The sequence below is a fragment of the Octopus bimaculoides genome, chromosome 12 (assembly GCF_001194135.2).
Source record: "Octopus bimaculoides isolate UCB-OBI-ISO-001 chromosome 12, ASM119413v2, whole genome shotgun sequence".
Classification (NCBI taxonomy): Eukaryota; Metazoa; Mollusca; class Cephalopoda; order Octopoda; family Octopodidae; genus Octopus; species Octopus bimaculoides.
Window position 1 is genome coordinate 39,565,474 of NC_068992.1, and position 827 is coordinate 39,566,300.

Sequence of the window (827 nt, forward strand, 5' to 3'; positions counted from 1 at the left end):
ATCTATCTATCTATCTATATATATATATATATATATATATATGTATATATATATATAATTTATTTAAAGAACACAATACATGTCTTCAAGTGATACTAATAGTTTCATATGTTGAGAAATATCTTTTCATGCACAAATTACATAACATCACGAACTAAATAAATTGAACAAGAAAAGAAACGCGAAAAAGCTGAGAAGGCAGCGTATAGAAAACGCGGAAGGTTAAAAAAACGGAAAACGAAAAATGGAAAACATATGTATGTACAAATCTTTGTATGTATATACATAATAATACTTGTACATAAGAAGTGCATCTCTGAATGTTCGAGACCTTTTTAGGCCTAGATGTGTGTAAATTTAGTACGTCATTATAATTCATTTAAAAAGCTGACCTTCCAACTTTTGTTATTGTAGATTCATGGAGGCGGTTGTAAAAGGACTTTGAACACACCCTATTAAATGTGGTACTCCGTCGGTTGCAACGTGAAATTAACGTGCAAGTGGCTGAGCACTCCACAGACATGTGTACTCTTAATGTAATTCTCAGAGAGATTCAGTGTGACAAGGCTGGCCCTTCGAAATACAGGTACAACAGAAACAGGAGAAAAAACCGCATTCGTGGATTTACCTGAAGGAGTACGCCAGCTGGAAGAGAACCACTGCTATCTGTTTCTTCTTCTCTTTTTTCTTTTTCTAAATTTTAGTTCTTTTCTCTATTATTGAAATTTTATTTTTTTCTTCCTCTCCCTTAGCCTGTCTTTTTCTAATTTTTATTGAACTGTTTTATGAACATTTTTATTTGTTGAATTGTGTTAGACATGGCAGAA